Source organism: Pinus tabuliformis, chromosome 5_2, assembly GCF_031772625.1.
Source record: "Pinus tabuliformis cultivar Carrire ecotype Pingquan chromosome 5_2, CPIR1, whole genome shotgun sequence".
Lineage (NCBI taxonomy): Eukaryota > Viridiplantae > Streptophyta > Pinopsida > Pinales > Pinaceae > Pinus > Pinus tabuliformis.
In genome coordinates this window covers 416,234,991-416,262,311 of record NC_142306.1, presented here as the reverse complement: position 1 = coordinate 416,262,311, position 27,321 = coordinate 416,234,991, and positions in this window count along the sequence as shown.

Genomic DNA, 27,321 nt, shown 5'->3' with positions numbered 1-27,321 from the left:
ATAAAGAAGGAATTGAGGAAATGTTTTGAAATGACTGATTTGAGCTATGTTCATTACTATCTTGGTATTGAAGTAACTCAACATCTGAAATCTATATTCCTTTCTCAAAAGAAGTACATTGGAGATCTGTTGAACAGGTTTGGCAAGGCTGAGTGAAATCCTCTAACCACTCCAATGGAACAAAACTTAAAGCTCACATCCATTGAAGGAAAAGAATTTGAGGATGCAACAAAGTATAGACAACTTGTAGGAAGTCTCAACTACTTGACTACTACCAGACCAGACATTTTGTTTACTATTGGAATCCTCTACAGGTTTATGCAAAAACCTTGTGAGGGACATTGGTCTACTGCAAAAAGAGTTCTAAAGTACTTGAAGGGAACTCAAGACTTTGGACTCAAGTATACACAAGTGGGCAACTTCAACTTGGCAACTTCAACTTGATTGAATACTCTGATTCAAACTTTGTTGGGGCCTTCGTTTAAATTTTGGAAAGGTTTTGACCCATTTTGATTGACCAAGAGACGAGAAGGAAATAGGTGGCAGCAACGGTTGGATGGCGGCACAAGCAGTTGCAGAAGAGTTGCGGCAAGGTGGTAGTGGGAGGCAAAGGCAACCGAGGGGAAGAACTGGCAGTCTAAGTAACAAAGAAGGGGTATAAAAAGAGAAGACCAGGAAAGGAGCGAGGTTATATTGGGAAGGTTAAGGGAAGGTGACAAGGAGTCTTGTTGTGGCCGATGGAAGGGAAGATCACAGGAGTCGAGAAGACATGGTCCGTGAAGTTGCACAGTACCCGCAAAACTGGCCTAGGTATTTTATGTAGTTGTTTACGGTGACAAACAAGTGATGTTGTAATGGTTAACTGTTATGATTAATATAAAGATCTGCTAAGATTAGTTGCAGTTTAGTATGTATCCGGCCCTGTGTATGAGGGATCTTTAAAAAAAAATTGAATGACTTAACAATTGCATGTAATCGGTAGTTCATGTGATATCATGAGTATGTTGTTATCTCTGTGTTTTATATAATGAATTCATGTATTGGACCGAATGCAACTCGGTTAAGCCTTTCATGTCTCCATTCTAAACCCTTCTCACTTTTGGTCACGGCGCGCTTCGGGTGAGACTCCTTGCCCTTTTTGGGTAAGGTGAAAATGTCAGCATTGTCCTAGACTACAGCGAACCACTATTAGCCTCTTGTGCCTGAACCCAAGGTCTTCCCCCTGATGAGTCTCACGAGCCAACAAATGGTTATGTTGCCAGGACCTGAAGGTACAAGAACTGGTTCAGACTATGGTGTTGAGGATATTTAAAAGAGAGATCAAGGATTGGTGGAAACATAGAGTAGATCAGTTTGTAGCGGAGCAGGATACCCGTGGAAGTCAACCGATCAGCAAGGTAAGCGAGGAAATGTTATGTGCTGACGACACTAACGATCAGTATGAAATTTTGTAGTGTAAGTTCCTAGAGGATCTGTACAATTGTTTAAGAGCGCTGAAGAGGCAGACTCAGCCAGGTGGATTGGTGACAGCTTGCCGAAGCTGTACCCCATTAGATGTCTCCTTGCTACAATAGTTGGATTATTATCTTACCAAAGAAGTCGACTTTTGGGTAAGGAATATGGTGTAGGGATACGTAGTTGAGTTTGCCACGGAGAGTTATCAGTGTTTCTCAAAAGCAGAAGCTGTGTTCGACTTAATACTGAGAGGTGATTTGATGAGGGAAGTCCCAACGTGGATCAAGATGCTTATGGTGGAAGAAGGATTGTTTTCTTTTCCCGCTACGGGGATGGCAACGTAAATCCGCGGTATCAAGGGGAGACGTAGAGGGGGGAATGCTGCCGGTTGAGGGTTAAAGATGCTACTGAAGGGATGGATGTTGAAGAACTGAAGAAAGCAAGAGATGTTAGGTTGTAGAGGACACTGCTAGCAGATAAGTGGTAGGTGAGAGTGATTCAGACTCTAGGGAAGAAAAGGATGGGGCCCCACCAAGTAGGAGCAATGAGGAGAAAACATTGAGTTGAAGAGGAAGGAGAAGATGGTAATGGGCAAAGCGGGTGTGATGAAGGAAGATGGAAGAGTTGGGGAAATGGGGACGAACCTTCCCTGCAAGTTGCGGAATTTGTATCACAAGTATAGGTTGCGACAGAGGGACCACAAGAGAAGGGGCTGCATGGGCACAAAGAAGGAAGCAAGGACGATATGGGTGAGGTGATGAGGAGGTTATTCAACGAAGAGGAAGAATCCATTAAGATTCAACGGCAATACCCCCGAGACAAAGGTAGCGTTTCCCCTGATCTTCCCTTGGTACTTTATCATAATCCAGAGGAATTTATTATGAGCTTAGCGAAGGCAGTGCAAGTATATAGCATGCAAGAGAAATACCGAGTCCAGTTCAACATTGGGAGAAGCACAGGAACCAGTAATATTAGTAACTTAGGATTCAGGGATCCCGGCAGCCGATGAGCAAGGGGTTCGTACTGATAGCGCCTACCCAGATAAATACAGTGGGGTCTTTTACCAAATACCCCGAATTTGCAGGAAGAGGAAACAAGGATGTAGAGCAACACTGGTATCTCTGCGAAGCTATTTGGAGGGCCTGTCAGACTCCAAACAATGTAAACACGGTAGAATTCCAATCCACGCTGAGAGAAAGGGCTTTGAATTGGTTTATAAAGTGGGTGGAGCAGAATCAAAACCCCACAGTAGATGACATCAAGAGAGGGTTTGTGCAGGAGTTCAAGGTACCCAAGACAGATCAACAAGGGCTATCAGAACTTTGGGATATTAAGCAGAGGTAAGGAAAGACAACTTGGGATCTTATGCAAAGGTTTAAGGATGCCATTGCCACTTTTAGTTACGCTGTGGACCCAAACCACTAGCGAGACTGGTTCATTAAGGCACTATTGCCTTTGACCAAAATTCCACTAAGAAAACAGAAGATAGGAACCTTCCACGATGTGTTAGAACAAGCATCACCCATAGAAGTGATGGCGGGATACCCGCATGAGTACAGGGGAGGGGCGAGCCTGCAAGACCCATCGATTTTAGGCCTGTAGAACCAGATCGCGACCTTGACAAAGAAATTGAAAGATCTTCAGCCAGTGTGTCCAGCCAGACCCAACATTTGGTGCATCCACTACATGGTGGACAGGCATGTCGTGACAAAATGCCTAAGGTTACGAGGGATTAATCATACAAGTGGGGTTGCAGGGTCATCAGGAGCCCAACTAACTGCGGGAGTTACGGCGATGGGAGCACAAGGAGCCTTCCTAGGGAGGAATACTCAAGACTTTTGTGAAGTCTGTAGGGCGTATGGACACCTGCCATGGATGTTCCCCATTTTGCAAAAGTACTCTAACATCCCCAATAATATCTACTATGAGTTTTACGCATTAATGACGCATCACACTGATTAGTTCCGAGTGATAGATTCCCTAGTAGAAAGGCTGGACAGGTCCACATCCAGGGTCAATGAATCAAACTAGGGGGCACGAGGAGGAAATGGGAAAGGAGGAAGAACAAGAGGAAGAGGGTCTGTGAGGTGTTACAACTGTGAGCAGGAAGGGCATGTTGCTAGAGAATGTCCATTTCCGAGGATACCATGGTGCTCGCAATGTCGAATTAATACTCACGCAATGGAGGACTGTCTGAAACTCATTGCAAAGTGGGAAGAAAGGACCAGGCAGAGGGTGGCCAACTTAGTGAATGTTGAACCATGGACCGACGATGGCCTCCCTGCAACCAATATTAATATAGTCACTAGGGGAGGGAAGAACACAGGAGAGGACCGCTACACAGAGGACTCCCGCTTAATCCTTAAAGCAGCGTCTCCACAGAAGGGGTATCAGCCTAAACTCCAAAAGTAGTACTATTAGGAGGAAGCTAAGCTATTCGAAGGGATGACCGCAGAGAAGGATACTAAAAGACCACGAGACCACATGCCTAATCACACCCAGCCGATTGGAGAATGGAATAAACTGTTCTTGAAATTGTCGAGGATGAAGACATGCTGAAGGAATTGAGAAAAAGTCTAAAGGTTGCAGTATCCCTGGAGCATGAGGAAGTGGATTAACCAGGTGTAGGGTTGCTAGAGAAGGCCTCAAGAAGAGTGAAACAAAACAAGATAAGAAGCGGAAAGGAGTTATGAATCAATGCGCAAGTGGCAGGATTCTAGATAAGAGTCACCATGTTAGACTTAGGGTCAAATGTAAACATCCTACCTAGGAAAACTTGGGAGGAAATGGGGAAGCCTCAATTAAAATATTCGCCAATTCAACTAAGAATGGCAAATCTGTACTGCATACTGCCAACTGGGAGATTGGAGAATGTAGAGGTTGATGTGGCGGGGGTGAAGATGCACACAAAATTTGAGGTGATTGACATCATGGGGGATAAGGACCCATACCCAGAACTCTTGGGGATTGATTGGGCATACGAGAACTATGCGGTCATAGACCTAAAGAAAGAACTGATGATTTTTGAAGCAGACAAGTTAAGGGTGATCCAACCATTAGACCCCTACCAAGGACCTAGGTTCACAGAACCAACAGATGATAGGGATGAGCCAAGAGGGTTAGACAACCTATATGTGCTCACTGTAGGGAAGAGGGAGGACTACATCAACCCCACAGCTGTAGGATCAGTAAGCTGGCGAAGTATCCAAAGCTCGGAAGCTGGCTCAGAAGTTGCATGGGATGCATGGCAGTAGGGGTAATACGAATTGACCACTAGACGTTGTGTGATGATAAGCTGAGTAAACTGGGGAGAAAGGGAGATAGTTAACTACCCAAGGTATCATGGCCTTGAGCCAGTGGACACCTTCTTAGACAAAGTAGACTGGGAAGTAGCAAAGGATCAAAGGATCTCCTATCTAAGTATCGGCCTCATGGCGACACCAGCAAGATGGTGGAGAATGCATTGCAATACACTAAAAGATTGGCTGAGCATTAAACAAACCATAAAGGAAAGGTTTTCTCGAGACGAAGATCCGCCACAGGATAGGGAAAAACACAAGGGGGATTCAAGTCCTAAGGAGCACATCAAGGATTACATGGTCAATTGGAAAATCAGAGGAATGTCGAGGGATCGATTGGTACACATATTTATACATACCCTTAGACCTGTTCCCCGAGCGTGGTATGTCCAAGAGGAGATCCGTCGGTAGAAAACAGATTGGGATACCGTGGAGGCATAGTTTGTAAGAAACTTCTCATTTAGAGGGGATGAGGCACAAATGATAGGGCCAATCCAAGCAATAAAGGGAGATTTGTTCACATCGGGGCTGTTGGTTTAGGGAGGGCTCAATGAAAGTTTTCTATAGTATTTGTATGAGAAAGATTCGCCAGGATATGCAGAATGTGACAGGGTAGACGCAGTACCATATGACGATGACAGGATGGAGGGACTGAGGCATCTAGCCTTCAAGGAAATGGAAGGGGAGAGGGATATCCGAGAGAGCCCCCTAACGGAAGGTGCTCACCTTCTACCAATGAAGCTGAGGAAGCAGAACAACAGGTCAGAGGATAAGCCTAAGATAGCATCGGTGGGAGACTACTAGGATGAACAAGCCACCAAGGAAATTTTCTACCTGTTGCACGAATATCAAGACCTATTCCCGGCTTCAGTGGCAGAACTGGAGGCAATAAAAGGAAACCTTGGAGAGATGAAAATTGTCTTGAGACTGGATGCTCGATCGGTAAAACATAGACCATATAGATTAAACCCAAGGGTGAAAGAGAAAGTTAAGAGGGAATTGACAAAATGTTGGAGGTAGGAATCATCTTCCCAGTGGATGAAGCTGAATGGATAAGTTCGATAGTTATTCAGAACAAGAAGGACGTAACTGAAATCAAAGTATGTGTTAACTGTAGGAGCCTGAATAACGCATGCGTGCATGACCCATTTCCCATGCCCTTTAGTGATGAGTTCCTAGAAAATGTTGCGGGGAATGAAGCATAGTCGTTCACAAATGGTTTCTCGGGTTACCATCAAGTCAGAATAGTTGAAGAAGATAAGAGGAAAACAACATTCACTACAGAGTGGGGGTCATATGCCTACAATGTCATGCCATTTGGACTGAAAAATGCACCAGCAGTCTTCTCAAGAATCGTCATAGCCGCATTCAGAGATTATATTCATAAGTTCCTAGAATTTTACATGGATGACTGGACAATATACAGTCTATTAAAAAAACACACTAGCCTATTGATAATAATGTTCGAAAGATGTAGGCAACTGCAGGTCTCCTCAAACCTCAAGAAATGTATCTTTGCAATTCCCTTTGGAAATCTGCTAGGCCATATCGTCTGCAAGGATGGAGTATGTGTAGACCCTGCCAAGGTTGTGGCAATTATCCACATGGAACCACCGCGCAACCTCAAAAAACTGAGAGAAACGCTAGGGAATATAGGGTACTACAGGCGATATCAGAAATTACACATCCATAATGGATCCAATAGAGAAATTACTGAAGAAAACGAAAGAGTTCATTTGGACTGCGTAATGCTAGACAACCTTAAATAACTTAAAAGAGAGACTAGTAAGAACCCCTATATTGGTGTATCCTGATTGGAACAAAATCTTCCATGTGCATATAGATGCATTAGGAATAGTGTTGGGAGCAGTCTTAGCACAGCCAGGGGAGAAAAACATGGAACATCTAGTGTACTATGCTAGTAGGAAGCTATCAACTGCGAAAAAGGAACTACACAACAACCGAAATGGAAGCCCTGGCAATGGTTTACTCTCTCCAAAAGTTCAGACACTACTTACTAGGCGTGCCATTCAAATTTTTCACAGACCATTCTACACTCAAGTATTTAGTAAACAAGTCAGTGCTAGAGGGGAGAATATGTCGATGGTTGTTGTTGTTCCAGGAATTCACATTTGAAGTAATGGTAAATCCCGACAGACTTAATGTGGAACCATACCACTTGTCACGGCTGGAAATAGGGGAAAATGAAGGAGCAGTAGATGATCAGTTGCCTGATGCCAATTTATTCAGAGTAGAGGAAATTTCAGACCACCTGGAACAAATTGCCTCATTCTTGACAACTGGTCACTACCCACTAGAATACACAGCAGTGAAGAGATGACACTTAGTAGTTAGGGAAACATATTATCAGTTGATTGTGGGACACCTTTATAAGATGGGTTTAGATCAAATACTGGGGCGTTGTGTCCTTCAACATGAAAGGAATGATGTCTTATGGGAGTGCCATGCAGGGGTCGCAGGGGGTCATGTAGGAGTGAAGGCCACCGCAAGAAAGATACTCCACGTAGGACTCTGGTGGCCAACTATATATAAGGATTCTAAATAATTTACTAGGACATGTGACATTTGTCAAAGGGTTGGAAAGCCGTCAAGACATGATGAATTGCCTCTACATCTGGTCCACACAGTGCAAATATTTGATAAGTAGGTGATAGACTTCATTGGACCCATTTCTCCACCAGTGAGGCACTCAGAAGAAAGGTACATCATAACAGTAACAGAATACCTCACAAGGTGGGAGGAGGCCGCACCCGTAAAAGGCTTCACAATAGAAACAATGACAAGGTTCATATTTGAGAACATCATTTCACGGTTTGGATGCCCGAGGAGCCTCACAAGCGACCAAGGCACGCATTTCCTGAATGAGACCATTGAGTCTCTGCTAAAGACATTCATGGTTCAACACAACAAGAGCAACCCGTACTACCCATAAGCCAACAGTGCAGTAGAAGCATTTAACAAGATACTGGAGAAAGGACTCACAAAAGTCGTATCTGCCAATAGGGATGACTGGGATGAAAGAATACCCACAACCCTATGGGCATATAGGACGACAGTAAAAAGACTCCATAAGAAAACTCCATTTCAACTTGTATATGGAAGGGAAGCAGTGATACCAGTAGAATTTATACTACCTAGCATGTTAATCTTGGAGGCAACAAGAATGACAGACAACAGTGCCTTAAGGGAGTGACTAAACTAGCTGATGGAACTTGAAGAAACTCGATTTTTAGAAGAATTCCATCAATCAGTAGAACAACAAAGGCAAAAACCTTGGCATGATAGGCATATCAAGGGGAAGTCGTTTGGGGTAGGGGAACAAGTGCTCCTTTATGATACGAAGTTCCAGAAGTTCCCAGGGAAATTTCAGTTGCACTAGCTGGGTCCATTCATAGTAACAAAAATCCAAGATTTGGGTGTGGTTAGGCTTGCGCAACTGTATGGAGTCTTACTACATGGATGGGTGAATGGCTCACGCTTGAAGCCCTTCCGCAACTGAGAAAAAAATAAAAAATAAAATATAAAAAAATAAAAAAAAATAAAAAATGGATGGCAGACATCAATAAGGTTGTGTCAGAGTTTTCTCTTGCTGTAACCCATTTGTGGTTGGGGGGGAGAAGTAGTGTCAGTAGGCACACATGTAATCCCCATTAACAAAGTCAGTGGGGGGGGGGGGGGGGGGGGGGGGGGGGGTGGTGGGGGGGTAGCATCAGTGGATACACATGCAATCCTAATCAGTAGAGTTAATGGCCACATACGTAATCCTAATCAACAAAATACACATAGGCATGCACTTTTTCCAACATTTATGACCACGCAGAGACCCATCTCATCTACCATACTGGTAGTCATTTCCTGATTAAGTAACTAAATAAGTAGCTGTTAGAGTAGGAGCTGCAATATCTTTTCCCATTAAGCATAAAGTTAGTTAATAAATAAACACATCACAGCAAAATAACTATGCCATGTAGCCCACTCTGTACCTTCAAGTCCACATCAGGGTTGTCACGTCCAAGTTGGCCGATGGCAGCAAAGTCTAGCCAAAACACATGGGAAGATTGATGGAGTAATTAGTTATTAAGGCCTCGTCAGTCAGGGAACGTCATGTCAAGACTGGCTACTTAATTCACAGAAGAATGAAGGGAATTTTAGAATTTCAATTGCAGACAACAGAAGAGTTAGAGGTTCGCTTTGAAGAACAGGAGCAAAGATAAAAAATCAAGAAGCCTCTAATGCAAATAGTTTATTACAAGAGAAAGGAGATGGCCAAGGGACTTGTATCAATTCCACAGGACGCATTGGATGCACGAATTGAAGTAGTCAACAATTTATATGGCAAGTATGACAAGGCCAATAAGATAGACAATGACTTCACAGACTGTTTCCACTTCCTGGCAATGAAGAGAGAAGTTTACATGAAGGATTTCCTAAAGGAGGATGGCACCAAGTCCTCTAGGGCCAGGGAATAATTTAAGTGATTACAGAAATCAAAACTCCTCCATTTGAGGAGCCTACCTGTGTTCAGAACTCAATTTTCCGCAATGTAGTGCACCAAGCTACTAATGAGCACGATGCATGGAGGTTCACTGTGGCTGGATAAGGAGTACCCTATCCATTTGGAAGATATCGTTCGGCTCACAGGACTAACCAAGGGTGGAAATGAAGTCAGCACCATGTTCCAGGCAGGGGCAAAGTGGGGCAAGAAACAAAGTGAAGAAAACATTTATGCCAGATATGGGACCGAGCAAGGTGGGAGAGGGGTGAAGTTAGATAAGATCAACAAGGATGACATTAGATTTGCCTGTTACCTCATTGCAGGAAAAATGATGCGGCACTTCACAAAGAATGAATGCACCTTGGATGCCATCTCAGTTGTGGAACATTGCTGCTGAGGGGAGGTGCTCAACTGGTTAGCCTATGTTCTCAATGAGCTGTTTGAGGCATGTGAGGACATATACTGAAGGGGTACCAGGTTCGTGTTTGGATATCTGTTGATTTCACTGGAAATGTGGAAATTGAGGCCACCAAAGGAGAGCCAAATGACACCCATCCTCGAGGGGCAACCAATTGCACTCTGGTATGACCCCTGGAAGGCATCAGGAGACCCTAGCACAAAGGAGATCAATGAGATAGCCTTCAGGGATTAGTATGAGCAGATGCTAGCCACTGTCAGGTCAACAGAGAGGATACCGAAGGCTCTATTAGATGATTTATCAGAAGACCTTTGGTTTTGTGCCTCCCACGCACAAATGTACTTGCAGCCAAGGTGTGACCATCATCAAACGTTTAAGATGAGACCTCTAAGGTTTGTTTAACTGAAGAAGTGCTACACAGAGAAGTGGGCTCATAGCCAAGAGTGGCCTGCAAGATAACGAAAGGTAGGCACAAGTACCTTTTTGGAGCATTGAATCCGCAAGGGCAAGGTGAAGATGGGGTCGAGAGTAGCAGGAAGCAGCGAGCTGAGGACGAAATCGAGCCAATGGTGCTCCAGATGGAAGAATAGATGTTCGAGCTCTGACGAACAATTGCCAGCTCTGGGTCAGGTGAAAGCAACTACCCCGCCATGTTTCAGGGCTCCACCATGTTTACACCAATCGTCACGACGCCACTAGCCATGAAGCTCCCAACAGACATAGCACAAGCCCCCTCTCAGCCCACGGTCCCCAAGCCCAAGAAAAAGCGAGTCACCTGAAACCCAATTGTCAAGAAACTAGAAGTTAATCCGCCCGCTATGATCGTTGACCTTACTTTTGAGGTCAAGGAATCAATCTGCACAACCACCATCATTGAAGAGATCCCCACCACCACCTCCACCGTATTACACCAGTCGCGTGAATCATCCTCGCACATTGCATCAACCTCCACGACTTTATCTGAAACCCTTCAGCCTGGCCGACGAGGGACGATTACGGAAGAAGAAGCCATTTAGCTGGGCAGACAGAGGGCATGGCTCATAACACCAGGACGCAACCTATAGAACTCACCACATTCTTGATTCTTGGTTCGGATCCACCAGAGGGGGGAAACTTGGAGTCTACTCTACGGGGGGGAGGGTTGAGCCGTACCTGCCACCCTTCCCAATAAGTCTCCCAGTCCACCCCATTCCTAACATCATTCCACCCACTCCACAATTCACCCCACCATCACAACAAGTCCATTCGCCCGCCTCCCATTCCGACAAATCCATTGTCAGCGGCCTACCCCTACAATAACAATGTAGGTTTTAACCCCGTACAGAAATTACCTGCATACGAATTCTAAAACACAGAAAATAAACAATGTGAGAGCATAACACGTAAAACACATATACGCAAATATTTTCCCCTGGATCCCAAAACCGGGACTACCAGCTTGATTTTTCATTATTTTCCTTTCAATGTTACAATACATATTTATACATGCCGAAGCATCCAATACCATGGACTGAAAACCATCGCGTCCAAAACCATGGACGGAAAATCATCGTGTCCAAAATCATGTGCGAAAACCATGCACAAAACCATAGGTAGGTCCGCCCAACCTAATATAGGGTCCAAAAACAAAAATTTTCCCCAGACCCCATAGAGGGGGGCTACCTGCACCCCTCAAACCCCCTATGACCCCCCCGCTACGCAATCGGCGCAATGAAGGGGGGGGATCCACCCCCCCTCTAACCCCCCGGTTAACTACGTGGGCTAGTCGTGGAAAGAATATAACACAACCCAACATTCTCCCACTTGTTGTTTTCTTTCCATAGGGGGCCACAAGAGAGCTTAGTCATTTATCCAGCCCTACAACGCCCATTGTTTCTCTACACCAAGAGAACTTCTCAAAGCTCACAACTTTTGTCAATGCATCTGCAGTATTCTTCAAAGTGTCCACCTTTACTAGCAACACCTTTCTGTCTTCTATCATATCCCTCACAAAGTGATACTGAACATCAATGTGCTTTGTCTTTGAATGATATGCAGGGTTCTTTGCCAAGAAAATTCCACTTTGGATATCACAGTCTATCCTTATAGCTCCCTGTACTAACCCAATACTTGAACACAATCTCTGCAACCACACTGCTTCCTTGCTTGCATGAGTGGCTGCCATGTATTCTGCCTTTGTAGTTGATAGTGCCACTACATATTGTTTCTTACTCATCCAACTGACTGCACCTCCAAATAGGTTAAACACGTACCCAATTATAGATCTTATTTGATCCATATCTACAGCCTAGTCTGCATCAACAAAGCCACAAATATCCAACACTCTATCCAATCCTGGTCTTCTTTGGTAGCACAAACCATAATCACTAGTGCTATGCAAATACCTGAAAACCTGCTTCACTGTTGTCTAGTGCTCCTTCCCTGGTTTTGAAATAAACCTACTCAATACTCCCACTGCATGTGCAATGTTTGGTCTAGTACAAACCATTGCATACATCAGGCTACCGTCTGCACTTGCATATGGAACACGGGACATGTCCTCTTCCTCTTCTTGTGTCTTAGGAAATTGTTTAGCAGATAACCTCACACCTACAGGAATAGGAACCTTCACCGGTTTACTATCCTACATATTAAACCTCTGCAGTATTGTCTCGACATACTTCCTTTGGTTTAACCAGAGCTTCATCTTTGCCCGGTCTCTTTTAATTTCCATGCCCAAAATATAGTTTGTAGCACCAAGATCTTTCATGTCGAATTTGGAGGACAATTGGGTCTTCAAATCCTAGACAATTTTTTTGTCGTTTCCAACCAGCAACATATCATCCACATACAAGACCATATAAATAACGTGGTCACCAATTAATTTAAAATACACACAGTGATCTGCTTTGCTTCTGGTGAAGCCAAGTCCCCATATAAATGTATCAAATTTCTGATATCACATCCTTGGTGACTGTTTTAACCCATACAGAGACTTCTTTAACTTGCATGCCATTTCTTTCTTACGCTTCACCACAAAACCTTTAGGTTTCTTCATGTAGATCTCCTCTTCTAGATCCTTGTGAAGAAATGTTGTCTTCACATCCATCTGTTCTACCTCAAAATCAAAAGCAACAACAACAGATAAAAGTAATCTAATAGAAGCTACCTTGGCAATAGGAGAAAAAATATCACCAAAATCAATTCCCGACACCTGGGAATAACCTTTTTCTACCAACTGAGATTTGTATTTCTCCACATTTCCTTCTGCATTTGCCTTCTTTTTGAACACCCATTTGCTGCCAATGGGTTTCCTTCCAGCCGGCAACTCCACTAGATGCCAAGCCTCATTTTTGTGCAAAGATGCCAGTTCATCAACCATGGCCTCTTTCCAGAGTTTTCCATCCTCTGAATCTAATGCTTCCTTCACAGTTCTTAGATCATCATCAGTAACAGATAAAGCAAAATTTGAACATAAAGCACATGGACTATACCTTTCCAGCTACCTTCTTTCTCGAACTAATCTTCTCACACCTGAAGCTTGTGGCTCTTCATCTTCTGATTCCCCCTGTGCTGTAGAGTCTGATTCTTCCTCCTTAAGCTCAAACTCTATCTTCTCAGGCTCCTTTGGTTGGACTTCATGTTTAATAACATCTTTCACCTCTCTGAACACCACATCTCGGCTATAGACAACCTTCCTTGTTACTGGGTTCCAAAGCTTATAACCCTTTAAACCATCCTTATACCCAATAAAGATGCACTTTTCAGATTTACTATCCAACTTGGTTCTTTTCTCCTTTGGAACATGTACGTATGCATCACATCCAAATACCCTTAGATGTGAAAGAGAGGGTTTCTTACCAATCCATATCTCTTGTGGAGTCTTATCCTCCAACGCTGATGAAGGTGATCTGTTGACTAGGTAACATGTTATCTCCATTGTCTCTGCCTAGAATTCCTGTCCTAACCCAACACCACTGAGCATGCTTCTTGCCCTTTCCATCAACGTCTTGTTCATTCTTTCTGCAACTCCATTTTTCTCAGGTGTGTATGGAGTAGTCTTCTGTCGTGCTATACCACACTTCAAATACCTTGCTGCAAAACTCTCCACCGTTATCTGTCCTCAACACCTTTATCTTATTATCTGTCTAGTTTTCCACCAAAGCCTTAAATTCTTTAAATCTATCAAATACTTCAGATTTATTCTTAAGGAAATATATCCATGTATTCCTTGAGAAGTCATCTATAAATGATACATAGTACACAGACTTATCCAGTGATGGAACCTTAACAGGTCAAAACACATCACTGTGCACAAGTTCTAATATATGTTTCGCCCTCTTACCACCAGAGGGGAAACTCACTTGATTTTGCTTCCCATATACACAATTTTCACAGAAATCAAAGTCCAGAGAGCTATTACTCATACCTTCTACCATACCTTTACCATGAAGTATTCGAAGGCCCTTCTCTCCAATATGTCCAAGCCTTTGATGCCACAACATGGTCTTCTCTCTAGAGACCATTAGAATTTCTCCTCCACTTTCAGGAATCACAAAATTGTTGCACCCATCAATAACAGTGTTACCTTGAAACTTGTATAAAGTTCCAATCCAAACTCCCCGCATCAATACCAGTGCTCCCCAAACCATTTTGCAGGTATCCTTCTTGAACACTAGTTTTACACCTGCATCATCCAACTTGCTTATGGAAATCAGATTTCTGGCCAATGCAAGAATATGCAGAACACCCGGAAGTGTTCTGACCGTTCCACCTTACAACTTCAACTTTACTTTTCCTTGACCAACAATTCTAGCCTACTTTTCATCCCCCAAGAAGACATCACCACCATCATATTTCTCATACTCACAGGACCACTCCCTATGGGGAGTGAAGTGAAAGGATGCACCTGTGTCAATCAACCATGCCTCATGATCTACATGTGTACTTGAAGAAGCCAAGTACACATCCCCACCTTCATCTGAGGTGGTTTTCGCCTCTGCAGAAGGAGCATCATCAGATCCCTTTCCTTTGTCAGGAGCTTTAGATTTACAATCCCTTTTATAGTGCCCTTCCTTTTAACATTTCCACGCACCACCTTTACAGGTTTTCCTGGATATTTAGATCTCCCTCTGGATTCAGATCTCCTACTCGATGACTTATTTTTGTTTCTTCTCTGGGACCATCTTCGTACAGACAAGGCATCACCATTCTGGCTCTCCATATTTTTCCGTCTCATCTCCTTCGTCAACAAGGATGAGACTATTTCATCAAACTGCAAGGCAGTTGCATTGCTACCTATTGCAATAACCAAACTATCCCACAAATCTGGTAGAGAACACAACAAATTGATGCAATTATCTTCATCTGAAATTTTAATATCAACAAACAATAACTGACTTACCACAGTATTAAATGCATTCAGATGTTCTGTCACTGAGTCTCCATATTTCGTCCTCAGGTTATATAGCTTTTTCCATAGGAACAGGTTATTCACTAGAGACTTAGATTGGTACAATGTCCCTAACTTGTCCCACAAAGCCTTCTTCATAGCTTCCCATGATACATTTAGCAATACTGAATCTGAGACACAAAATCATATTGTGCTCTTAGCCTTCCGATCCAACTTCTTCCATTCTTCATCTGACACTCCCGTTGGTTTAGTACCTGGATCTACCGTGACCCACTAATCTTTATCCACGAACAAATCCTCCATCTTGATTTTCCATAACTCAAAACTCTGACCATTAAATTTCTCAATCTCTCTCTTTCTACTGCTCGCCATCTTATTTCACCACCAGAATCGATCCCACAGATCTCCCACTAAACAGGGTCTACCACAGGCCTGAGCGAAACCCCTCAACAACAAAGGTGTCCCCTTGAAGCCAAAACAACTTCGATACCAAATGTAGGTTTTAACCCTCTACAGAAATTACTTGCACACGAATTCTAAAACACAGAAAATAAAAAATGCGAGAGCATAACACATAAAACATATATACACAGATATATTCCCTTGGATCCCAAAATCGGGACTACCAACTTTATTTTTCATTATTTTCCTTTCAATGTTACAATACATATTTATACATGTCGAAGCATCCAATACCATGGATTGAAAACCATCACGTCCAAAACCATGGACCGAAAACCATCATGTCCAAAACCATGTGTGAAAACTATGCACACAACCATAGGTAGGTCCGCCCAACCTAATATAGGGTCAAAAACAAAATTTTGCCCCAGACCCCATAGAGTGGGGCTACTTGCACCCCTCAAACCCCCTGTGACCCCCCTGCTACGCAATCAATGCAACGAAGGGGGGGGCTCCGCCCCCCCTCTAACCCCCCGGTTAACTATGTGGGCTAGTCGTGGAAAGAATATAACACAACCCAACAAGCAATTCCTAGAACCTAGCACAATGCAGGCTAAGGCGCTCCAACATTGGTCGTCGACCCAATTGTTTTCATTTATTCAACAGGCAGTACACAGAGTCGAAAGGATCCATGAGGACCTAGCCCAGGAGCATGAATGAAAAGCGAATCAGTTGCAGATGGTGACCGACGAGCGTGATCACCTGTGGCAAGCGAACACTGGATTGCAGGCCCAGGTCGACCAGGTCACATAGCGGTTCATATCACTATGGCCGACCATCACCGAGGAGGATGTCGAAGTACCAGAAGACATGGATAATTGCACATTGGTCAGTTGTTGCGACCACATCCAGGCGGCATGCTCGCGCCTGGCAGCCAGCAATGCTGAGATGAAGAGGAAATTGGAGACGGTGAGATCTGCATTACCGGATCCAGTAGCAATTTATGCAAGGATGGTCGAGGGGAAGGTCAGGGAGCTGGAAGCCAAGAAGCAAGCCTTAGCTGATGCCCTCGCCGACGGATATGCCTTGATGAACAAGGTCCATGACTAGTCTGGCAGCCTAGCACTGAAGAACCACTTGGTCTACCCCCTCCAAGAGAAAATACAGACTCTATTTGCCAGCATGAAAGACTGCACAGACCCCGCCTAGCTGCAAAAAATCAACGATCAAATGAATGCCCTCCAGGCTCAGGTTGATCATCAGGGATCTGCAACCACCAGTTCGAATATAGGTGTTACTTTTGAAGGAGGTGTGCAACTCCAACGGACAACAATGGAGTGGCATCGAAAGCCAGTGGCCAACTCAACTGATGTCACACTCGGCCAAAATGTTTAATCAGGCTACTGATGAAATTCTCGCCCAATGGGACAACACCATTCAAATTTACACAGTGTTCAGGCAACAAACAACGACCTCTGTCTCAGAGTTGGAGCCTTCGTTTGGAATGGGGCAACCACAGGAGCAAGAAGGTGCAATAAAAGCAGATGCCACCCCGCAAGAAATTATTAAAGCAGAGGAAGCACCTGCCGAGAAGATAATAGAACCAAAGCAGGCAATAGCACAACCACCACCTGCAGGATCAATGGGATCGACAGAGGATGAAATGACTTGACTCGGGGACGAGTCAAGGAATTGTGGTCGGGGCCTGTTGGGGCCTTCATTTAAATTTTGGAAAGGTTTTGACCCATTTTGACTGACCAAGGGACGAGAAGGAAATAGGTGGCAGCAACGGTTGGCTGGCGGAACAAGCAGTTGCGCAAGAGTTGCGGCAAGGTGGCAATGGGAGGCAAAGGTAGCCGAGGGGGGTGGGAAGGTGAAGAAGCAGCCGAGGGGAAGAACTGGCAGTCCAAGTAACAGAGAAGGGATATAAAAAGAGAAGACCAGGAAAGGAGCGGGGTTAGATTGGGCAAGGTTAAGGGAAGGTGACAAGGAGTCTTGTTGCGGCCGATGGAAGGGAAGATTGTAGGAGCCGAGAAGACATGGTCCATGAAGTTGCATCGTACTGGCAGAACTGGCCCGGGTATGTTATGTAGTTTTTCACGGCGATAGCCATGTGATGTTGTAATGGTTAACTGTTATGATTAATATAAAGATCTTGTAAGATTAGTTGCAGTTTAGTATGTATCCGGCCCTGCGTATGAGGGATCTTTAAACGTTTTTGTGAATGACTTAACAATTGCATGTAATTGGTAGTTCGTGTGATATCATGAGTATGTTGTTATCTCTATGTTTTATATAATGTATTCATGTATTGGATCGAATACAACTCAATTAAGCCTTTCATGACTCCATTCGGAACCCTTCTCCATTTTTGTCATGGCGCGCCTCGGGTGAGACTCCTTGCCCTTTGGGGTAAGGTGAAAATGTCAGTGTTGTCCTAGACTACAACAGACCATTGTTGGCCTCCTGTGCCTGAATCCAGGGTCTTCCCCCTGACGACTCTCATGAGCCAATATACTTCGATGGAGACAAAGAAACTGGGGTATATACTTCTGGTTATGCTATGAGTCTTAGATTAGGAGTTGTATCCTGGAGATCACGCAAAAAATTAGTTCAATTAGATTCCATAACAGAGGCAGAATATGTGGCAGCAGCGGACGCAACAAAAGAAATTGTGTTGCTCAGGAAAATTTTGGAAGATTTGTAGGTAAAACAAGTACATTCGACTCCGCTCATGATTAACAACACCTCGGTAACAAACTTGGCCAAGAACCCAAAGTTCCATGATCGAATGAAACACATCAATACAAAATACTATCTGATTCGACATCATGTTGAGGCCAAGACAATCCATCTACGCCATTGTTCCACTAATGAGCAAATTGTAGACATCTTTACCAAAGTGCTTGGAAGAGAAAAGCTTGAAATATTCATAATGATGCTTGGACTCACCAACATCCCTTCAGATTAAAGGGGTGGGAATGTTGACACCTAATCATGGGGATTGGGTGAACAGTTGTAAATAATGTAAATAATAAATAATGGAAAAGGAAGAGTCAGCAGGAGATGAAACTCAAGAGTCACTCCCTCATGTATATAACTATGAACAATCTAAATGAATAAACAAAATTTCATTTGAGGAGTTACCTCTTGGCCTGACAATATGGATTAAATAGTTCCTTTTTATTTGATTCTTAGTTTTCGTGTAATTTATTTAGTGTTAGTACACCTATGATAGATCTAGGTTTTTATAAAATGGATCGATTTATTAGTTTGATGAGAAAAAAGATCTATTTTGTTATTGGATATAGAATCTCAAAGATGTGATTAGCAAGGCTATTATGTGTTTTATGCATCCATACTTCAATATAAATGCAACTATATTTGGGCCTTTCAAGTGTTGGGTGTTAGGGTGCCCATTGGGGAGCTTCATTTTTTTTTACTTATTGGAAGATTATAATATTTTTTCAAAATGCATGACCTATATATTACTATTGTTTGAAACGTTAGTATCCTCCAAATTTCCTATGTAAAAGTAGTTTCAAACTTATTTTATTGTTTATAAGGTCTTCTTTCTCTCCACGTCATTATGTTGAAAATTGAGAATTATTGTTTTTCTTCAAAAGTAAGTTATACATAATAGGTTTGAAGAATATATTTGAGAATTTTTCAAAAATAATTCCACGGGATTTTAAAATATTTAAAATTACATAAACAATAATTATAAGTAATTATATTAAATTATTAGTTAGTTGGGTAATACGAATAAAAACAATTAAATATATTTGATTTTTTTAAAATAACATAAAACATGTGCATCTATAATATTATTTCAACCATATTCTATTTTTTCCTTAAACATCATACAAAACATATTATTAAAATATATAAATATTATATTTATAATAAAAAATTACAAAATATTGATAAGTAAAAGAAAAACCAATATTATGAGAAAGACAGTTTTAAAAGAAACTCATGATAACATAATTACTTGATAAATACCATGATATCTATATATTCTGAAATATCACATTTAAGAATAATATGAAATCACATTTTCATCCACAATAATTATATATATAATTAGATTCCTCTAATACCATACCTACATGGCTCGGTGTACAATGTACCCATTGTCAACCAAACTCATGAAACTCCGTCCTCGTTTCAACATCATCCACATGAAAAGTAGGTGTTTCTTAAAATTTTCATATATTTTTCCATTCTCGGCCAAGTTCAATCTTGAAATACATTAATATAATTTTAAGAATATATAAATTGTTAGTAGGAAAATAGAGAAATTTTAGAAATGAATATTATTAAATTTTGTAACTATTTATTATGTAGAATTTATTACGATTGATTGTTTTTCAGACCTTATTTTTTTAGTAATTTGTTTACATATAATGTATTTTTATAAATGTTAGTGGATGTTGGCAGTGTGGAAAACCTCTCCCATTGTCTTAACTGTGAGTAGTATCTCACTATTTCCATTATTTTGTCTTGATTTGTTTTGTATCGGTATTAAAGAAAGTATGTTGTAAGAGCAGAAGATGACAGAATACATCAATAAATATTGTGAGGATTCTATTGTCCATATGAGACAATATGAGTGTCAGGGCAATGCACAAAAGAGAATCATTGTTCAAAGTTATTGCTGTAAAAATAGTTAATAATATATTAGTCACTGCCATTAGAACTAATCACATCACTAAGCAACAAAAAAGAGTAACTTCCAAGTGAGAAATCTGTGCTATCCACATGAGGTAGAAGTGCATAAAGGAAAAGTCGTAGAAAAACAAAAAGGTTGATTGAGTCATTAGTCATGAATGCATCGAATCCATGTAAAGGATTTATTGGTCGAGTTGAGCATCATTATATAGGAGTCACATACTAGCAATTTGTAGAGGAGTTTTTGTTCAAATAGTGATCAATGACCAAGTCTGAAATCCAAGATAATTTAGTTCTTCCTTATCAACTACTCCTACATCTTCTTTGTTAGGCTTGGATGAGCCAACTTGTAAAGGAGTTGTTGTGCTTACACTTTTTTTATTGTTTCTTGGACGTTCCTATATTGTGATGCAGCAATGCCAAATATTATATTTCTTTCTGAAGCATTGCATTTTGTGATATTGATATCATCTCAGTGATATCTCTAGCTTCTATTTTGTTTTGATGTGATTTCATAATATCTCAAGTTACTATTGTGTTGTTATTAGTCACTGAACATTTAATATTACTTTTTATTTTCCTTTGTGACATAAATTGACAAGAATTTATATATTCGGAAATTCATTTTAGCAATTCAAACATTGTCATTACTTTTGAACCAAATATGTGGAAATTGGAGCATAAGGAGATTGTTATGGTTATTTTCTAGTGTCATTAATTATGGTTGAATTTGAATTGTTGCTCCAAGCCTCAGCAAGGTGAAGGAACCTATGGTTATAAGCCTAAATAAGGTAAGGTAATTTTCGAAGGTAATTTGTATTTTTAAAAGTTGAGGGATATTTTTTAAGGTGTTCTTAATGGCTAATTATTTGGAGAAATATTATTTAAATGAAGCAAACATTTTAGATAGATCCAATTATGTGAATTGGAAGTTTAAGATTCAAACCTTTTTAGAAGGGACAAATGCTTGATGCATTGTATTTGAACATGAAGCTAAACCTGAAGCCCTCACAAACTTAGTTCAGGATTAGGAGCATTGCGAGAGTAAAGAAAAAGTGATTTTCAATATGTCTGTGAAGCACTGATCCAAGTGAATATTAGTGGCCACACGCCTAATCCACTTGGATCCCAAACAAAATTTCCTTTTATTTTCCTAATTTCTAGCACAATTTACTATTTTTGGCAAATTTTTTGGTCATGAACTTTCAGAGTTGTTTTGAGGCCCTAAATAATGTTTTTTTTGAAAATGGGAAAACCCTTTGCTTATAGTAGGGTTTTGCAGTCAAAATTTGTAGACATTGGATAGATATTTCTAATAAGATATTATACGTGCCAAAAAAGGATCGTGTGCCAAAGTTACGACCTCGAGAAGTTGACATTCCAACTAACCCTAATGGGGCCCACAAACTTTTGGCTCTTCATCTATTAGGGTTAGGTTTTTCTATTGCTTCTTAATGATAAATAGGCGTACAAGCTTCATTGTAACATAGTCCAAAAGGCATCTAGTTGTTACATCTCTTCTCAAAGATAAGCTACCAACGCCCAAGCTAGTTTGTTTCTCTTATCTATGTAAATGGATTTTCTTAATTACTATTTATTAATTGAAGTTTTATTTCACTGTATCTCTTTTTTTTGCTTTGAATCTATGTTTCATTTCGTTCCTTCATAAATTTGAATCACTGGTATCATAGTGGTTTTCTCTTTCTCTATTTTTTTGTGCATGTCCCCAATGAGGTCGAGGCATGAGGAGTTGGGGTTTGAACTAGATGAACCCTTGAAATATTGGCCTCACCGACCTCGATGGCCTCCCATGGCAGATGAAAATAAAGACAAGGGATTAGGATATCCTTTCAAAATGTTGCTCGAAGAATCCCTCGAGTGACAAAGGAACAAGATGATGGACAAATTTTCCCTTATCCTTCAGCGGGTATCAACGAGGAAAGAATGTTCATTGAGAAGACACTTTGGAGGTTCCACCCCTTTTAAAGTACAAGTTAAAATTTGATATTCCTATATTTGAAGGCCAAATAGACATAGATGCCCTGGATAGATGGTTAAATATGCTGAAAGGATAGTTTTTGGTCCATAGTTTTTTCGATAAGAAAACAATTACTTTTGTACTCCTCAGAGCCATCCCCCATGTCAAGGACTAGTGGGAAACTTATTATTCGTAGAGGGACAAGGAAGAAACCTCACTGTTTTCAGCTGCACCCTCTTGGAATTATTTTTGAGATGTTGTCAAGGAACAATATTACCTTGGTGGAAACTATGAAGATAAGTAAATAAAGTGGACCATACTATGAGAAGGAAGGGACGAAGATGTACCAAAGTTCACAAATATTTTCCATACCTTACACACGAAGTTAGGTATCAAGGATTTTGTTCGACATCTAATACTCAAGTACCATGGTTTTCTGCACAAATGCATCCAATACTAAATGGAGTTCTTGAACATCTCCTCAATTGGCGCAGTGTATCGATATGCTATGAGGATCAAGAAAAAATTTAAACAGAAGAAACGAGACTTTGGATTTGTGAATTTGAAGTAGGAAAATTTACCTCCAAGCCACAGAACAAAGGATAAAGCCAAGGTGGAGCAACCCAGGACACCCATCAAAGCCAAAAGCAAAGAATAACGCCACAAAGACGAAGAAGGACCCTAGAGATAGGTGTGAGTTCCATAAGAGCCCCACCCACAACACAAACAAGTGTCATGCTAAGCAGTCACTAGTGGTTGAGCTAAAAGATTCAAAGTTAGATGCATGTTCTGACTCTGAGTCAAAACCCAACAAGGGGAACGATAAGGGAAAGAATACTTTTGGTGCAGAACCGAGTGTGACCATTGCTAATACCAAGGTCCAAAAGATTAAGCCCAAATATCCAGAGGGGGAGCTTCTCTTCCACTCACAGATGTGGATGAATTGTTCTTCATTGTAGTTCATTGTCGCTACTCACAACCAAAATAACCTCATCTCAATAGAGGTCATTAAGCGATTGGTCCTGCCAACCACACCACACCCATAACCATACACCATTATATGGCTTCACCAAGGACAAGATCTCTGTGTCAGCCAATAGTGTTGCCTTCCCTACAACATCAAGCCCTTCACAACTGAGGTATTGTGTTATGTTGTTCCTCTTGAAGGCTGTGACATTTTATTAGGAAAAACAAACTTGTGGAAGCATCGTGTTATATATGTGTCCTAACCACACGATATTATTATTACTTTGGGAATAAAACTTTACAGGATACCGGAGGTAGCCCTTCCTACTCCCATTTATTTGATCTCTGCTAAGAATGTAGTAGGATCATCTCCTAGACTAGGAAATTTGTTTTCTTTCTAATTTACTCTCAAAGTAAGGGGAAGATTGTGGCCACATCCATGGCCCCCAGAAATGGTTCCTCTGCATAGTAGTCTAGTAGAGACAAGTTGACAAGGTTGTGGAGGAGTATAGGGACATCTTCTCCTAACCCACAAGGGTACCCTTGCACTGCCACGTCAAGCATTCGATTGATCTGAATCTTGGGGCATCTCTACCGAATAGGCTAGTATAACACTCCTCCCTTCTAGAAAATAAGGAAATCAAGGAAAATCCAAGAGTTTCTATGAAAATGGAACATCCAACCAAGTTACTCACCTTGTGGGATCCCATTTGTACTCATAGAGAAGAGGGTTGGGGCCTGGAGACTCTGCATTGATTTTCAGGCACTAAATAAGATCATTGTAAAAAAAAATATACACGATCCCATGGATTGATGACCTTCTAGACTGGCTCAATTGGGCCAATTACTTAAGCAAGATTGATTTGAAGTTTGGTTATCACCAAGTTCCTATAGAAACCACCAATATATGGAAGACCACCTTCAAATCCAAGGAGGGCCTCTTTGAGTGGTTAGTCATGCCCTTCGGGTTGTAAAATGTCCCTACGAATTTTATGAGGTTGATGGATAACATCTTGTAGCCTTTCACCAACTAATTTTTGGTTGTATATCTAGACGCCATCCTCAAATTCAGTAAGAGTTGGGAAGAGCACTTGCAACATATTCATTAGGCCCTTCAAATCTTGCGACAACACAAAATATTTGCCAATTTGGATACATGTTCCTTTGACATGAACCAGGTCCAATGTGTGGGCTACATAATTGATGATCAAGGTATGCATGTGGATTCGGCTAAGATCCAAGTTATTTGGGATTGGACAACCCCAAAAACTCTCATAGAGCTTCGTATATTTTTGGGCCTTGCCAATTTCTATTGAAGGTTCATGTTGGGATGCTTTCATAACAATTTGCCTTTGGGTCAAGTCACTAAGGGTGGAGCAAAAGCAATTTTTTTTTGTCTAGGGAACAACATAAGGAATTTGTTGAGTTGAAACATCACCTTTGTTGTGCGTCAATACTCACATTGCCAGACCTGCAACAACCATTTGAAATTGAGACAGATGCCTCTGATTATGCTATTGGTGCAATTCTCACCTAGCAAGTGCATCCAGTAGCCTATCATAGTGATAAAGTCTCTGATACTATTTGAAAATACCCCACCTTCTGCTAAGTAGATCTACTTAATCATGTAAGCTTGCCAAAAATGGAAACATTACATTATGGGGAAAGAAATGATCATCCACACAGATCACCAACCTCTTTAATTTATACAGACATAAGGGAAGTTTCAGAAGGATCATCATCATAAGTGGTCCAAATATTTGCAACAATTCCATTTGAATATTAAATACAAGAATGGTAGCACCAATAACATTGTAGATTACGTCATTCGATCCCAGATTGTGGCACTGATCACTATTCTCAACTCTTATGGGAATGAGACTTCTGGATGCCTACAACTATACATAAATGATCCAAAATTTTCCACCACCTACCATAGGCTAATGGATGGAAAGAAAGTACCCAACTTCCACCTCCAGGATGCATTATTATGCTACCTGGGGCACTTTTATGTTCCTTCAAGTGAGCGTGCTAAGCTGATTTGGGAAGTGCACTACATTCGAGTCACATGACACTTTGGTTTGGAGAAGACCATGGCAATACTGCAAAAGTACTTTTATTGGAAAAAAATATGACAATATTTTGGAAAATATATCAGATCCTACACTATCTATCCAGTGAAAATGGATGCCTACAATATCTAGTGAAAGTAGGGGTTTTTTAAATTGTGAAGGTGTATTGGATTCGTATTAGTATGGAGTTAAAAAATGTGGTTTTTAGAGGTATTTTCCAATATGTAGACAAAATTTTAGGGGTATTGTTTAGTATGCCATGAATGCACTGGATAAATCGGAGGTGCATTGAGTGAAGCCCCCATGTATACAAGAGACCATGCATTACAAGTGGATGGGGTTTCTACAATATTTTCTTTTAGTGATTGTTGGGTCAGGAAAAAAGTATGTTTTCTCTTCGTAATTTGCTTTATTTAACATTCATCCTTATACAATTATCTCTGTTTATGGATCAAAATAAGGAAAATATCGGCTAAAGTTGGATGAAAGCATTTGGTGACAAAATAGGAAAATCTAGCATAAGAAACTGATTTTTTACGATTCTTGTGTGCAGAAGATGCGAACTGGGCAAAAGCCATTCAGTTAACAAAGCAACACGAGGCCATAAAAGGGAAACTACAACATATTTGGCAGATAACGCAACGGAAGATCAACCTGAATGATGCTATTTTATGACACAATTGGATTATGTATTGTGAAATCCTCAGGATCCCCTGATCCTAAGGATTCACTTTTATCTAGTTACTCTTTTATGTTATATAGGGTCGAAAGGAAAATGGAAAGAGTTCAAACTTTTATAATTTAAAATTATTCTTTTTGAAGACATATAACATTGTTATCTCGATGATGTTGTAAGCTTGTTACTTGCATTAATGAAAGAAGGTTGCGTTTGATACATATTTATATTCTGATTTTACATTAAGTAGAGACTTTTGGTGACTCTGGGCCCAGTCACAAGAAGTTCTACTACTTCCTTGTGTTATAATCCCTCTATTTGGTCTTTGCTATTTGATTAATGTTCAGTCATTGGTTATTCCATTTATCGTAAAGATTTGTGATATTGATTCATACTACTGTTCAATTAGATTCAGAGTGAAGCCATGTGACATAGTTAAGCAATGCTTTGATTGGAATGAGTGAATTAATGCGAATAATATACTGTTGTTCATTTTGAGTGATGTTATCATAAATCCTAGAGATAATTCTATTTAATTTCCATAGGTTTCAATATAGATCATTTTCTATTCATAAATTCTTTATTGTTGTATGCGTGTTTGCTATTCAATTACTATTTTCCGTTGTTTGCTGTTCAATTGAGATTGTTGTTTAATTTGGATTGCTATAGATCAACAACATTGTTCAATAATTATAGTTCCCTTCCTTGATTGAGTGAGTTAGCCTTAAGTCTATTTGAACATTCCCAAGTGTGATTCTTATTTGCATTCAGTTTTATTTGATTCCCGAACAAGTTAAATAGAATTGCAAAGTGTGTTAAGAGTATTACTTCCATATTTAGTTCTTTCCAGAATTGTGTGGATTGAATTGAAGAATTAGTTATTAGTGATTGCAACGATTCATCATTAGATAACCTCTAGATTCACTGCATATACTGTGCTGACACTCTTGAGATAAAAAGACTTACCTCATGTTGACAACTAATGTAGGAATTGAGATTTCCTGTAAAAAGACATCTTAATGCACCAACATTTTGGCGTCGTTGCCGGGGAGAGTGTTTCAAGTGATTGATTTTATTTTGCTGTGAAAGAATTGGGTTTTAAAAACAGAAGCTAAGAACCTGCGTACCTAGCAAGTAAAGTGCTTGCTTACCAGCCCGCTTCTCAACAAAATATTAGAGGTTAAATAGGAATTTGTTTTTATGAATGACTAGGAATAAAAAAATAGAAAAAGAGCAGAATCCTCCACCAAAACCCACAAAACCCAAAGGATCGGTGAACCTTGGGAGAACGACCTTTATAGACGAAATTTTAATAAAAGCAGAGTCTCAAGCGTCAGTAGGATTCTAGGCTATACCTGGAAAAATTTCTATTATTATCCCTCAAGAAGTAGGCTCACCATCTGCAGCTTACGTTGAGATTCAAAGTCAAGTAGGAGGATCAGAATAGAGTCTTCAAGCTACAATAAGTTTACA